The sequence below is a fragment of the Bos taurus genome, chromosome 12 (genome assembly GCF_002263795.3).
Source record: "Bos taurus isolate L1 Dominette 01449 registration number 42190680 breed Hereford chromosome 12, ARS-UCD2.0, whole genome shotgun sequence".
NCBI lineage: Eukaryota > Metazoa > Chordata > Mammalia > Artiodactyla > Bovidae > Bos > Bos taurus.
Window position 1 is genome coordinate 23,377,263 of NC_037339.1, and position 15,093 is coordinate 23,392,355.

A 15,093-nucleotide genomic window follows, 5' to 3' on the forward strand; every position below is an offset into this window, starting at 1 on the left:
CATGTATCCTTCTATTTCCTTTGATCTACACCAATTATTTCAGAGTAAGGTGAGGTTTATAAACAAAGGCATCAATAATTGCTTTTAAGCCTTTCTGTAAAAGGGTGGGAAAAAGCCCAAATACTAAATACAGCTAGAGGCACAATTTTAATTTCAGTTTCTTCCCTTCTGAGTTCACACAAGGCTATGCTAGAGAGAGAAATGAGACAGGAAAACATCAAGGCTTTAATAAAAAATCTGCACACGGAGAAACATAGTGAGTGAACAAACACGTGAAAAAAAATGTTCATCTTTGCTGGAAAAAAATTTTTTTTAATTGCAGCATCTTTGAGCTTTGAAATGACATGTGCGAAAGATGAAAGAGGACACCCAGTACAGCTGAGATTACGTAAGGAAATTGTTTTTCTTGTTTATTGCTGTTTAAATCGTAAATTAGCACAAGCCATTTAGACAGCTACATGGCAATGCATGTAAAAACAAAAAGATGTTCATACCATGTGCTCTCGTAAGTCCTTCTATGGGAGAAGCAAAAATATATTTGTAAGGGACTGTGCATTGCGATACATTCTGTACTAGCCTCCAAATAGAAAATCTTAGAATTTATTATTTTTATGGTATATAAAAATAAACAAAAGAGAATTCAGCCATTAAACAAAAAAAATGTGAAATTTTTATTGAAATACTTAAAACACTTAAAATACAGAAACAATATTGATGCTTGTCAATGCAGGAATATAACATGAGACGTTACAAGTAGGGAGCTGCTTGGTGTTTAGATGGGTGGGGTTGAAGATGTTTCAACTTTTCATTTAAGTTTTAATATATAAGGTAAATAGATTGGAGAACAGGAGTTCCTTCCACATTCTGTTCTTAATTGTGCCTGCCATGTCCTAGATAATGGGTACTGTTCTGGAGGGGGTGGGCGGCACAGGCTGAGTGCTCCCCAACCTGGAGTCCACAGCCTACTTCACTTCTATCTGCTGTTTGATTTTGAGCAAGTTTCTTTCCTAGACCTCTGTTTCCTCATCTGGAGAGTAAAATGAAGGTAATGTTAATTAAGGCTTGGGTCAAGTGAGATAAGCCTTGCATGCATCCATTACTACTGCTGCTGCTAAGTCGCTTCAGTCGTGTCTGACTCTGTGCGACCCCAGAGACGGCAGCCCAGCAGGCTCCCCCGTCCCTGGGATTCTCCAGGCAAGAACACTGAAGTGGGTTGCCATTTCCTTCTCCAATGCATGAAAAGTGAAAGTGAAGTCGCTCAGTCGTGTCCGACTCTTCGCGACCCCGTGGACTACAGCTTACCAGGCTCCTCCGTCCATGGGATTTTCCAGGCAAGAGTACTGGAGTGGGGTGCCATTGCGTTCTCCGATGCATGCATTACAGTGTGATACAAATGTAGCCTCCTTCGACAAAAGTTCGCCGGTTCCTCGCGATGCACCAAGCATTCTCAAATCTACCCAGCTCACCAACTGCCTGACTCTTAATCTGCCTTAAATCCTCAGTCCTCCTTTGCCCCATCTCCCTACAGCTGCAGCGCACATCAAGCCATGAGGCAATCTTTGCAGATTTCTGGTTTCACCTGCCCTGTCTTATTCCATTTGCCTCTAACCTGCTTACTCTGAGGTTTAGCCAAGAGTCTTGCTGCTCCGTGAATTTGTCACCCTGGCTCTTCTTGCCACTTCTACTCTCCTGCCTACAGTGATGATGTCCCCATCACTCTTCTGCTTGAACTTTCTACTCAAAGTCTCCCTTTACCATCTCCTCCATGAAGCCTCCTGTCATCATTCCAGCCCTCTCATCTCAGTAATTCTGCATCTGTTCATCTGTCGATTGTTTTGGGCAGTTTTGCAGTTTACTGGATATCCTCTCCTACTGTTTAATTATACACATTTCCTAATTGTAGTCATTTTCATCAGAGACTGAGAGTGGCCATTCATTCTTTTACCATCACCAAGACCTGGTCTTGCTGTCTTTAAAAATACTTTTTTACATTATTGCCTTTATGTTCTATTATTGAGAACATTTCTTCTAAAAAGTCATAGATAGCCAACAAAAATAGAATAACATTTAATTACCTAAATTAATACCTAACAGCTTTCTGATTTCTCATTATTACTTGAAAACAACTTTATGCTGCACTTCCCTCTCATTCAGATTGTGGCTCCATCAAGTCCTGGACTTTCTTCCGAACTTCTGGTCCAGCTGTACCAAGCCAGTCAGTCCATCTGAATACCTACAGCTTCATGTCCCATCGCTTCTCCACGGGGAGGAACAGCCACTCATACCCAACTTCTCATTGTTTTCTGAACTTGATGAGTGATTTTTGCATGTGGGAAGTCTTCTGCTCAGAATACCTGTAGCTTCCTGCTCCTCCTTTATTTGTTTAAGGCCAAATCACCAGCTCAGGAAGCCTGGCTTAGCATGCTGTGGGTACCTCTTCTGTATCTTCAATCAGGGTAATTGTAATTCTTTATCTTCATGCTTATTCTACCCGAGCACCCCCCCGACTCCCCCACCCCAGGACAGGCCCTGGTCACATTCATCCTGCTAGTCCAAAGCCAGTGTAATGGCAGGGACACCGTGAGGTCTACCGACTTCTGCCTTGACTGTCGATAAAAGGCCTATGGAGTAAATACGATTTTCAGTTATAAAATGGATACTTTGCAACTCCTGTTTTATTCCTTATTTCTTAACGGTTCTCAGCTTACAAAAAATAAAAATAAAACACATACTACAGTTTGACTTGACTGTGATTAATCACATCTGACCTATTCAGTAACTCTTGTGTTTAATGTGTTCAACAAATGAATTTTATTATAGTTCTGTATACTTTCTTCCTGACTGTCTCTTCCCCCTATGTCTAAGAATGAGATCATTAAGCATACCATTTCTCTTTAATCATTTTTAGCTAATTTTAAGATCTGATTCTCTTTCCTGAAATACTCTGGAAAATATTACCCTTTTCCTAAATATTGTATGTTTTAAGAATCTCAAGTCAATGAGGCCTTTTGACATTCAATATGAAATGGCAAACACCAATAAAAAACCCAGCCTTTTCGAGCACCTTTATTCTGGTAATTTTTCCTTACAGTGCTTTCCACAACCTCGTATCCCATTTACGCTTTCGTTTTTGTTTGTTCACTCTGCCTCCTCCCATTGTAACCCATGACCTAGGAGAGCAGGGAGTTCATTTTGCTTACGGTTAGAAAAATGCTGATTTAATGAATTAGACACTCTAACATCTTGGTTGAAAGAAGTTCAGAAATGCTTCATTTATCGGGCAATATAAATATCCTATATAAATGTAACATATCCCTTTTAGCGCTGTATCTTTTTAAAACAACAACAAAAATTTTAATTAAAAAAATCTTTTTTTGACTGTGCCATGCTGCTTACAGGATCTTAGTTCCCCAACCAGGAACAGAAACTGGGGCCCTGGCAATGAAAGTCCCAAGTCCTAACCACAGGACCACCAGGGAATTTCCGAAATAAAATTATTTTTCATAGCACTCTTTCTAAAGTGTCTTGCATACGTCTATGAACACTATGTAAAGATTTTAAATGATTGCCTATGAATGTGAATTACTGGAATTTGGATTTGTCTAGATTAGACCTCCAGAGGTTATTGATGACAAAAGCCCTGTTTAACCCTTCTGTTGCATTATAAAGTAGCAGAGATGGTCTTAGGGATGGCCAATTTCACCTCTACTTACAGATTTATAAAGCTTATTTTCCGGTTGGTGTTTATGTCCTGGAAGGATCAGAGTGCCAGGTTACTGGTTAATCAAGGGTTTCAAGTGACAGACAGCTGAATAAGTCCACCAAGGACTTCATATGTCCACCACTTTCAGCTTTTATTTGAAATAAAATTCCAAAGAAACACTGAGAAACTTTGCTTCACAAGACCAAGACTCAGTCCAGGTAATTGTTTTAAATGCTCAGTGTTCAGTCTACATTGAGGATTTTTAAGTAGATGTCTTACTAGAGGCTAGAATGTTAGTGTATAAAGCTTCACTCTAAATAGAATTAAATAGTACATGACTCTTCTGATTTCTACATACGGGAATCATATTGCATCTCAGAATCTGCAAAATTTTAGGCACTACTTATTGTGCAGGAGTACTATAAGGACCTGAAGAGCTAAGCTGAACTTTATTGTAACTCTGATTATTAAAACTGACCTTGCACATAAGTTCATTTTGATGCAGCTCCTATTTTTAGTTCAAAGGAATGAAATTCTGCAACATTAAAAGATTTAAGGATAAAAAAAATAAAATAAAATCAGTCTTGCACATGGAACTCTGTACTTCATCTAAAGAATGTAAAGGGACTTCCCTGGAGGTCCAGTGGTTAAGACCTCACCTTCCAATGCAGGGGGTGCAGGTTCAATCCCTGGTTGGGGAGCGAAGATCCCACATGCCTTGTGGCCAAAAAAAAAAAAAAGCCCCAAACATAGAACAGGAGCAATACTGTAGCAAATTCAATAAAGTCTCAAAAACTAGTCCACAGAAAAATAATGTAAAGACACGTTATTTATTACATGTTACAGGTTACCTACCATGTAGATTCCCATAAAACCTCAAAGTATAGGAATAATCAGTGTTGACCCTTTTAATAATAATAGCCACAGCTTACTGAATATGAAATTTTAGATGAATTTAGAGAAGGAAATGGCACCCCACTCCAGTACTCTTGCCTGGAAAATCCCATGGATGGAGGAGCCTGGTAGGCTGCAGTCCATGGGGTCTCGAAGAGTCAGACACGACTGAGCAACTTCACTTTCACTTTTCACTTTCATGCATTGGAGAAAGAAACAGCAACCCACTCCAGTGTTCTTGCCTGGAGAATCCCAGGGACGGGGGAGCCTGGTGGGCTGCCGTCTATGGGGTCGCACAGAGTCGGACACAACTGAAGTGACTTAGCAGCAGCAGCAGCAGCAGCAAGCAACCTAAAAAACTGACAAAATTTCACTTCCACATCATTCTTTGGTTTTCTAAGAGATTCTGCCATCAAGAAGCTATTCCCATTGGAAACAAATTAAAGTCGTAACCGGTGTCATAAATCCATACAACAGGTGTCTGACAGCTGATAACCACACTCCCAAATGCTTTGTCCCCAAACCCTGACAGCACAGCCATTAAGGCTGTGATGAAAAGACCTCTTTTGAACTTTTCCAGCTGGTCTTCAGTCATCTTCAGCTTCTTTCTCAATGGGAACACAACAGATTTTTTTAGAATAACAAAGAGTCACAACCTTCAATTAGCCCTCCCTAGGAATTTAGGGCTGCCTAATTTCTGTAAAGACAAAGCACACTGCTTTCAATACAAAACTGGTGGTGTATCGACTTTGACTTGTGCTTAAATAAACGGTCATTTCTGGGTGCCTGTTTAAGCTCTGACAACTTTTTTTTTTTTCATGAAGAAAGTTAGCTTCCAATAGAACATAATTCCAGTGGTAATATTTTTCCAACCTGCTAAGATTTTCTTATCGAACCTGGGTCTCTTGCATTGCAGGCAGATTCTTTACCATCTTAACCACCAGGGAAGCCCTAAGATTTTCTAGCTTGCTCAGTTCTCAGTTCATTTGCTCAGTCATGTTTGACTCTAGCTTGCTACAGTTCCATTTGTTTAGAATAAAGTTCAGCCTGGGAGTGAATTGGAAATCAAATATATGGCTGTTTGAAAAAGCTGGATATCAAGCTTTAAATCAGCAGTAAAGATAGATATTAATATAGAAAAGATTAAGATAACAATACTACCTAATTTATAGGGAAAATTTGATAATTTGATTCTTAAGCAGTCTTGTTCTCTTAGAAAGTAAGGGCAGTGGCCATGCAACTACCATCAGCATCAATGTTATTAATTATTGTGAAAATCAAAAATTAAAATTAAAATAAGGGATTTATTTCATTGCCCTTTTGGTGTTAGGATGAACTTTGAAACTTTGCTTGAGATTGTCATACTGAATGAAGTAAGTCAGACAGAAAAAAATATCATGTGATATCACTTATACATCAAATCTTATAAAATGGTATATATGAACCCACTTATAAAACAAAAACTGAGTCACAGATGGGGAAAACAAACTTATGGTTACCAGGAATGAAGTGGGGTGAGGGATAGATTGGGATTGACATATACACACTATTATATATAAAAGAGATAACTAATAAGAACCTATCATATAGCACAGGGAACTCTACTCAATACTTATAATGACCATGATGCTGGGAAAGATTGAAGGCAAGAGGAGAAGCGGACAACAGAGGATGAGATGGTTGGATAGCATCATTAACTCAATGGACATGAGTTTGAGCAAACTGTGGGAGATAGATAATGAAAGACATTGAAAAAGAGAGTTCCAGAAAAACATCAACTTTTGCTTTATTGACTACGCCAAAGCCTTTGACTGTGTGGATCACAGTAAACTGTGGAAAATTCTGAAAGAGATGGGAATACCAGACCACCTGACCTGCCTCTTGAGAAATCTGTATGCAGGTCAAGAAACAGTTAGAACTGGACATGGAACAACAGACTGGTTCCAAATCAGGAAAGGAGTATGTCAAGGCTGTATATTGTCACCCTGCTTATTTATCTTATATGCAAAGTACATCATGAGAAATGCTGGGCTAAATGAAGCACAAGCTGGAATCAAGATTGCCGGGAGAAATATCAATAACCTCAGATACGCAGATGACACCAATCTTATGGCAGAAAGCGAAGAAGAACTAAAGAGCCTCTTGATGAAAATAAAAGAGGAGAGTGAGAAAGTTGACTTAAAACTCAACATTCAGAAAACTAAGATCATGGCATCCAGTCCCATCACTTCATGGCAAATAGATAGGGAAACAGTGGAAATGGTGAGAGACTTTATTTTTGGGGGGCTCCCAAATCACTGCAGATGGTGACTACAGCCATGAAATTAAAAGGTGCTTGCTCCTTGGAAGAAAAGTTACGACCAACCTAGCCAGCATATTAAAAAGTAGAGACATTACCAACAAAGGTCCATCTAGTCAAAGCTATGGTTTTTCCAGTAGTCATGTATGGATATGAAAGTTGGACTATAAAGAAAGCTGAGAGCCAAAGAATTGATGCTTTTGAACTGTGATGTTGGAGAAGACTCTTGAGAGTCCCTTGGATTGCAAGGAGATCAAACCAGTCCATCCTAAAGGAGATCAGTCCTGGGTGTTCATTGGAAGGACTGATGCTGAAGCTGAAACTCCAATACTTTGGCCACCTGATACGAAGAACTGACTCCTTGGAAAAGACCCTGATGCTGGGAAAGATTGAAGGCAGGAGGACAAGGGGACGACAGAAGATGAGATGGTTGGATGGCATCACCGATGCAATGGACATGAGTTTGAGTAGGTTCCAGAAGTTGGTGATGGACAGGAAGCCTGGGGTGCCGCAGTCCATGGGGTCGCAAAGCGTCAAACAAGATTGAGCAACTTAACTGAACTGAAGGAAAGGGAATCCTGGTGTGCTGCAGTCCATGGGCTTGCAAACAGTTGGGCATGACTTAGCGACTGAACAACAACATGGGAATAGAATCTAAAAGCGAGTGGATATAAGTGACTCATTTTGCTGTACAAAGAGAAACTAACACAACATTGTAAATCAACTATAATTCAATAAGAAAAATTAATTAGTAAAAAAAAAGAACAAAAATTTGCTTGACCTTAGAATCTTCCATAACAGAACCTCTGAGAGCTCCTGGAATTCTGTTTTCTGGCCCTTATAGTCAGGTGGATTCTACTGTTTATGGAAAAGCACCAGGTGCGAAGCTGGAGCCAACTAGCTCTTAACATCCACCCTCCACCCCCAGGAGTTGACACTCAACCATGGAAGATGGCTTGAGTACATAGATAATGTGCATAAGCTAGAGGCTGACAACTGCTAGGAGAGCGGCACTGATAAAGAGCTGGGGGAGCTCACAAGAGGGAGAGATTATGCTGACCTGAGGGGATCAAAGACAAATTCACGGCAGAGATAGCGTTTAAATGCAGTCTTAAGCACAGGTATTTGGATACTCAGCGAGATGGTGGGGAGGGGAGGTGAAGTGTTCCTGGAAGATTAAGTATAAGAACAGAGATAAGAAATTCAGTAAAGGGGGAACTTCAAAGAATTTGATAGGAGCTCAGGACATTTACTCAATATTTATTTCCCTCTCCTTTTTCTATTGAAGTAACTGGATATTAAAGACAAAGAGGGAGTAAGTAAGTAAGTGTTAGTCACTTAGTCGTATCCGAATCTTTGCGACCCCATAGACTGTAGCCCACCAGGCTCTTCGGTTCATGGAATTCTCTAGGCAAGAATACTGGAGTGGGTTGCCATGCCCTCCTCCAGCGGATCTTCCAGACCGAGGGATTGAACCTGCATCTCCTGCATTCAGAAGCAGACTCCTTATTGCTGAGCCACAGGGGAAGCCCTCCCACTATCAAACACGTTCTAAAAACTAGGGTGCACAGCACAAGGGGTCAGATCCACAGAGACATGTAGAGAATATATGTAGAAATGTATAGAAAAACAAGCACCATGACCAAGACCTGGAGGGGGAGAGAAATAAGCATAGCACATGTTGACTTCTATGGATACATATGCTTGTGCAGAGGTCTTCTAGGCTATTCTTAGGAAAGGCACTTACACACACACCCTTCCTAAGAAAAAAGCACACACGCACTGTGATATCTGGGTAACTATCACATAAGCCTCGTGGAATTGAGCTTTAGTGTGCATTAGTTCAGTCATGTCCAACTCTTTTGCGACCCCATGGACTGTAGCCCACTAGGCTCCTCTCTCCATGGGATTTTCCAGGCAAGAATACTGAAGTGGGTTGCTCTTTCCTTCTCCAGGGGATCTTCCAGACTTGGGGACCAACCCTGCATCTCTTGCATCTCCTGCATTGTCAGGTGGATTCTTTACCACTGGGACATGGGCTTCCCAGATGGCACAATGGTAAAGAACCCACCCACCTGCAATGCAGGAGACACAGGAGATGTGGGTTCGATTCCTGTGTTGGGAAGATCCCCTGGAGAAGGAAATGGCAACCCACTCCAGTATTCTTGGCTGGGAAAACCCATGAACAGAGGAGCCTGGAGGGCTACAGTCCATGGGGTTGCAAAGAGTCAGACACAGCTGAGCGACTAAGCAACAACAGCATCAATAGTATGTGATAGACCTAGGATTCAGATACAGCCTGCTAGTACTGCTTTTACACTTCTTCTGAGTAATCACATCACTTCCCTTAGGTCACCATTCTATGTATAGGTGACTCCAGCTGAATTTTAATTTGCTTTAACCTAATTTCTAAATGACTGCCTGTGGACTGAAGCAAAACTGATGGTCTGAGTGTGCTTCCCTGGACCATCAGGAAGCCCTCTTGTGTTATGCAGAGTGAGGCTGACAAATAATAAGAATTAGGTAGGGAAACAAGGGTATGAAGGTCAGTTTTCAAATATCTGAGACTGAATCACAGAAAAGTTAAGAAGGATATGACCCTTTGGTTTTATGAACGAACTGGGAGCCATAGCCCAAAGCAAGGGATGCTGGGAGGAGAACCCTTCTTCCAGGTTAACGGATGTGCTCCATCAGGGCCACAGCTGGGTCAGTCAGCAAGCCCCAACCTGCAGGAGTCCTCCAGAGTTCTCCAAGCATGTCCCTTCCCCCAACTCCATCTCTAGAGAAAAAACGAATGTGCTTATTTTCAGCGCCTGTAACAAAATGAAAAAAGTAAGGGGAGAACTATGAGCTTATATCTCCTAACCTAGGGCTTAAAAATACTTCATTAATCAAACCTAATCGTGCAATACTTTGCTTTCTTCGTTAGGAGTTTAAACCTGGTGGAATGAATGTCTTCCCTCTTGGTATGTATGCCTAGGATACAGAATTCAGAGGTAGCTCTAGAGAGGACAAAGGACAAGGCAAATGTATAATTTCAAGGTGAACTCTCATTTACAACAGGCGGGTTCCAAGCTGATCACATGCAGTCAAAATTAAAAACTAGCGCCATCATTTTCCAGTGGTAACATGAGTAACTGGGGAGACTATTTTCTGAAAATGAAAGTGGGATTCTGTATTCGAATCAAGAACATCAACTAATTCAAGAAATAATTATGTTGTTGAACAAGGCATGTACAAACTCCAAGCACTTTAGAGCAAGAATGAACTCTTGATTGCATCTTTTCTCATGGACCTGTTTTTGCAAGATCCGGAAAGGCTGTGATTTGAATAAGATTACAAAGCAGCTATTTGCAGAAGAGGAATAAATCCCGGAGGTTTTCACTCCTAGTCTACTGGTCTTTCCATTTAAGAGACTGTGATCTCAAACACTGTGGTTAAGCAGAAAATCAGAAAAGTCATGTGTTTAAAATGATCAAATATTATATACATATTTAAATGTGGGGAGACTTACTCATTTCTTTTAAAAGCAACCAGGAATAATTAATTTTCTATCATTTCCTCTCCCCCTCCCCATTTACAAATAGGAGTAAAATTGAAAAACCACCATACTTTCATAGAAACAATAACTACTTCATCAAAAATGTGTCAGTTAAGTCTGTCAAGAAGATTCACACCCTCTCCTGCTTTTGGGGAAAGGAAAAAAAAAAAAAACAAAACCAAACACCTGGTGCAGCAAGATTTCACGCATGCACTGCCTGCGGCAACGGAGAAATTTATTAGATCTCTGGCAACACATTCTTAAAATAAACTTAATAGCCTTCAGGTTTCTGTTCAAACTGGAGCCTAATTCCTTTTGTGGCGCCAGACACCTCCCCCCAACCCCAAGGAGACTCTGCAGGGAAATGAAAGCCACGGTTCTTTCTCCTGTACCTCTTGGAGTAACCGGTTTAGCACCATTTAGTTAATTCCCTGTGAAGTGAGGTGGCTCCCTAATTCCTATTTGTATGAGAGGACCATGCACATTACTACAAGACACAGCCACAACAATTAACAAGGATTATACACTGAGTTCTATTTTGGACTGTCTTTTGAAAATGTGTTATATCTACTTTGAGATAAAATTAGAAAAGAGGGGGGGAAAATGCCAGAAGTGTTTTAATCTGGTCGTTAAAAAAGAAACCTTCTTTAACCTAACTTGTTTATATTATCACCACAATTTAAATTTGATGGCTAGGATGGAGGGATTAGTGTGGTGTGGCAACACAAAAGGCATTCTATCCATAAAACAAGATTTTTAACTTAGTGTCCTAGGATGTTAGTGCTACATGAGAATTCCCTGAAAATTCAAGCTTTAGGTTAACCTATTGTCATTGTTTTTAAATGAGTCATTAACACGTTTTTAGATATATTTGTTGTCAGAAGTAAAAGCGAGATTCAGAAATTTTAGATTTTTAGATTGAAAATTAAAAAGAAGTGTATGGAATTGTATCACAACTGGTTACCTAGTATGGCTCCTGTGACAAACTAAAAAAGCCTTGTCATTGATGTCTATCCAGGATGAAAGGAGAGAGGGAAGAAAGGAAGGAGGGAGAGGGTGGGGGGAAGCCAGGAGAGAGTGGAGTAGAATACCATCAATGTCATATGTCTGTTTTCACTTTTCTGTTCATTTATTTCAGATTAGTTTTTCAAAGCTGGCTCTTGTGCTCAACTTGTGCATTATTTAATTAATCAAACTTTTTGGTGGTTGCTCTGATCCCTTTAAAATTATGCCAGAGCTACCCTTGGTGATTTTACTGTCATATATAGCTGCCAAAAGACAATAGATACAGTAAGTATAAAGACAGGTTTGTGTAGTTTAAAGCACCAGACCTTGGAAGGAAATAAGACAACATCCAGCGAACGTGTTTGCTTAATCAGAGCCCTGAACAAACACACGTGTTGTACAGTATAAGGATGGTTCATGTATAGTACCTTCTGTTAAGACTTAGACTCTAGCAAGGAGCGCAAAGCAAAACCCATATGTAAATTATAATGCAAAAACGTAAGGTGAAACGCTGAACATACAGCATCTGGGCTCAGAGGAGGGGAGGGAGGACATTCAACTGGGACCACAAAGATCTTGGCACGAGAGACACCTTGGAGGGGCGGAAGGATGGTGCCACTCCAAGAGGAAGAAATCCCAGGAAAACAGGTGCAGAAGGAGGAGAACCTGTTATGTGCATCAGTAAAACAGTCCAGCTTTGTAGGGTTTGCCAAAGTGCAGTCGGGAAGGAGGAGATAAGTTGGGGATGATGGGGCGGAAGAAGGAAATTTGGGGTAGAGAAGGGTAGAATCTGAATTCTGCTTTAACAAATGTTAATTTGGTAGAATTATCCAAGGACTTGTTACAATTGGGATTGGGAATCAAAGGTATCATTAGCAATGTTATTGATAACGTTATTTATTTGTTTACTTATCTTTGGCCACCCTGGCTTGTGGGGATCTTAGTTCCCCCACCCAGAATTGAACCCCCAACCTCACAATGAGCCAGCAGAGCTCTAACGACTGAACCACCAGGGAATTCCCCATATTAGGTTTCTGCCAGTGGACGATATGATACAACTGAGCATATGAATATTGCCATATGAAAAAAAAGTTTTGCTTACAATAAAAAAGGAGTCCTTAAAATATTAAAATTTACCCAAGAATAAATAACATGGCTAACCAAAACACCCACCATGAACAGTCAGTCAATGTCATATACTTGTAGAACTGGTCGATTTAACATAGATTTTTGCCAAAGTGCCCCAGGTAAAAGTTTCTCTCTGACTCCTCTCTCTCTACTTAAAATGACAATCAATGTGACAAGATTCTCTTTCAGGCCAAGATAAGCCACATATTCTTCACTTGGGTAATATGCAATGTTGGTGGCATGATTTGAATATTCTGAGGATGTGAGACAATGCTGACTGCAGAGAATTCATGGGTTGCAGAAAACTCTTTGAAGACAGAAAGCCAATGGACTTCCCTTGTGGCTCATCTGATAAACAATCTGCCTGCAATGCAGGAGGTCTGGGTTCAATCCCTGGGCTGGGAAGATCCTCTGGAGAAGGGAAAGGCTACCTACTCCAGTATTCTGGACTGGAGAATTCCATGGAGAATTTCATGGGGTTGCAAAGAGTCAGACGCGACTGAGCGACTTTCACTTTCACTAGAAAGCCAATATATTGACTTTGCAACTCTAAACCTAGTCTAAACTGATAGTTCTCAGTGAGGGAGAGAGGGTTAATGATTTTGCCCTCGTGGAGACATTTGTCGACACTGGGAGACATTTTCGGTTGTCACAATGGGGGAGAGAAAGAGGGGAGGTTACTGGTATCTAGTGGGTAGAGGCCAGGAAGGTAGGGACCCTATAGTCAGAATTAGACTGTGAATTAAGGATTAATGTCAATCTTCTAAAACTTCCTATATTCAGACATATCAACATAACCTCTCATATTTACTTTTCTCCGTAAATTCCATGCTTTCTTATGAATTGATGGTACATGTGGTCGAATGATAAACGTGCTTCTCTTTTCACATGAATATGCAGACATTCTTAAAACCATTGTTTCAGGAAGTAGTTGAGCCAGTAGTTTTCCTACTCAGTCAAAATTTATGGCTGATCAGGGAAGTTAGGAGCGACTCTCTCAAGAAATGCACAAACTATGTCAAAGTGACAGTGTATGCATGACGGATTTTAGTATGAAATCAAGTGGGCAGTGATTTCCCATGAGGAGCTTCTCAGCAGATGCGGCTTCATCAGAAACAGCTGAGAGTTGAGAGCCTAAAGTTGAAGGGCTTTCAAAGGTCATTTTAGGAGGGTGAAGCTGGGCACAGGTCACCCTGTTTTCCATTTTTCTTTTTTTTGTAGTTGAAAAGAGAAATACTACCTATTCAAATGCACCCGTGTGCTGGCACACACTTGTGTGCACACACACACATATCCTTTTTTTGGCTTATATAAAGAATGAAAATACTGTCCAAAACGTCCTCCAAAAGTACAGAACACACCGCCCTTTGACAGGTCTTCCGCTGAACGAGTTAGAGAAGCATTTCCCAGGACACATTTTTTCAAATCGTGTGTTTCCTGTCTGTTCATAAGCATTTTGTTTTGAAAAAAAATCATCCTGAGTCAACGAGGAGAGAAATGTCCTGGGATTAAACTGTCTAAACAGAACTCTTCACTGCTGCAAGTCTTAGGGTTTAATATGTGAACATCGCTGAGCAGGCACAAGAAGCGTGCTAGAGGGTGATGAATTTCCCAATCTCATTTCACCAGGGAACCCAGTCCTGAAGCTAGCCTGTGAGATTCTGGTCTGCAGACTGTACTTTTGGATAGGTTGACTTCAGGTACGCTAAGTCACTTCAGTCGTGTCCGGCTCTTTGTGATTCCATGGACTGCAGCCTGCCAGGCTCCTCTGTCTATGGGATTCTCCAGGCAAAAAATACTGGAGTGGTTGCCATAAAGCATTTAAAATCCAGATATGAGCAGAGAGTCCTGTGGAATGCCAATCACATCCAAGTTACATCGCTTTCAGTTGTTCGCATTTGACACCAAACATTGGAATTGAAATTCACAATCTTGAGCAAAAACCAATAAAGTTAAGGGATTTCCTACTATCAACATACAAATTCTGGCTCAAGGTGCTTCCATTTCCTAATCTGAGTGGAAAAATAAGTATGTTAGCTTGCAGAACGCCAAGAAAAATAAACTAAGCTCAGGTAAATACAACTGATTACTGGTAAACTTGTTCCTAGAGACCACATTTACTGTTCAAGCACACATGCCTTGCCATCTTTATGGCTTCACACTATAATGCCTCAGCTCTGTTTTTTAATTAGTCAAATGTGGGATCAGATGTCAGAAGAGACAAAGACTATAATTTTCATCAGTTCCAAAAAAACACACCGAAAATCACCAGCAAGGTACAACGAGCCATGTCAGCCTCCCATTTGCAGTTGGATCTCACTCACTGTGGATATTTGAACCCGATGATCTGCCCAACTCTGATAAGGGATTTAAAGGCTTACTAAGGAGAATGCTTCTGAAGTTATTAAAACAACAGGCACGGGAAGAACAGACTTAGCTGGGTTTTGGAAAGAGGATAAGGCTGCAACAAAGACTTTTAGGTTGATAAACAGATTTAAAAAAAAAACGTGAAAGCATATTGTT

General features: G+C 40.6%; 1 protein-coding gene across 1 annotated transcript in view; it reads right to left on the minus strand.

Moving 5' to 3' along the window:
- The window catches only part of FREM2 (FRAS1 related extracellular matrix 2), a 158,457-nt gene that overhangs the window by 86,584 nt on the left and 56,780 nt on the right, over nt 1–15,093 (minus strand). The gene's annotated exons all lie outside the window — the stretch shown is intronic.